Raw genomic sequence first — 1,591 nt, forward strand, 5'->3', positions numbered from 1 at the left:
AATTCCAAAGACATTTTTCTCAGAAATGGAAAAAACTATTCAGACATTTATATGGAACAATAAAAGACCACGAATAGCCAAAGCAATGCTCAGCAAAAAAAAATAAAGCTGGAGGCATAACACTACTGGACTTTAAGGTATACTACAAAGCTATAATAACCAAAACAGTATGGTACTGGCATAAAAACAGACACACTGACCAATGGAATAGAATAGAGAATCCAGAAATCAACCCACACACTTACTTCCATCTGATCTTTGACAAAGGCACCAAGCCTATTCACTGGGGAAGGGACTGCCTCTTCAGCAAGTGGTGCTGGGATAACTGGATATCGATATGCAGGAGAATGAAACTAGATCCATACCTCTCACCGTATACTAAAATCAACTCAAAATGGAATAAGGATTTAAATATACACCCTGAAACAATAAAACCTCTTAAAGAAAACATAGGAGAAACACTTCAGGAAATAGGACTGGGCAGAGACTTCATGAATACGACCCCAAAAGCACGGGCAACCAAAGGAAAAATAAACAAATGGGATTATATCAAACTAAAAAGCTTCTGCACAGCAAAAGAAACAATTAAAAGAGTTAAAAGACAACCAACAGAGTGGGAGAAAATATTTGCAAAATATACATCTGACAAAGGATTAATATCCAGAATATATAAGGAACTCAAACAACTTTACAAGAAGAAAACAAGCAACCCAATTAAAAAATGGGCAAAAGAGCTAAGTAGGCATTTCTCTAAGGAAGATATCCAAATGGCCAACAGACATATGAAAAAATGCTCAACATCACTCAGCATCCGGGAAATGCAAATCAAAACCACATTGAGATACCATCTAACCCCAGTTAGGATGGCTAAAATCCAAAAGACTCTGAACGATAAATGCTGGCGAGGCTGCGGAGAAAAAGGAACTCTCATACATTCTTGGTGGGACTGCAAAATGGTGCAGCCTCTATGGAAAATGGTATGGAGGTTCCTTAAACAATTGCAAATAGATCTACCATACGACCCAGCCATCCCACTGTTGGGAATATACCCAGAGGAATGGAAATCATCAAGTCGAAGGTATACCTGTTCCCCAATGTTCATCACAGCACTCTTTACAATAGCCAAGAGTTGGAACCAGCCCAAATGCCCATCATCAGATGAGTGGATATGGAAAATGTGGTACATCTACACAATGGAATACTACTCAGCTATAAAAACGAATGAAATACTGCCATTTGCAACAACATGGATGGACCTTGAGAGAATTATATTAAGTGAAACAAGTCAGGCACAGAAAGAGAAATACCACATGTTCTCACTTATTGGAGGGAGCTAAAAATTAATATATAAATTCACACACACACACACACACACACACACACAAACCGGGGGGGGGGAAGAAGATATAACAACCACAATTATTTGAAGTTGATACGACAAGCAAACAGAAAGGACATTGTTGGGGGGGAGGGGGGGAGGGAGAAGGGAGGGAGGTTTTGGTGATGGGGAGCAATAATCAGCTACAATGTATATCGACAAAATAAAATTTAAAAATAAATAAATAAATAAATAAATTAAAAAAAAAAATCG

This window comes from Cynocephalus volans, chromosome 7 (assembly GCF_027409185.1).
Source record: "Cynocephalus volans isolate mCynVol1 chromosome 7, mCynVol1.pri, whole genome shotgun sequence".
Taxonomy (NCBI): domain Eukaryota; kingdom Metazoa; phylum Chordata; class Mammalia; order Dermoptera; family Cynocephalidae; genus Cynocephalus; species Cynocephalus volans.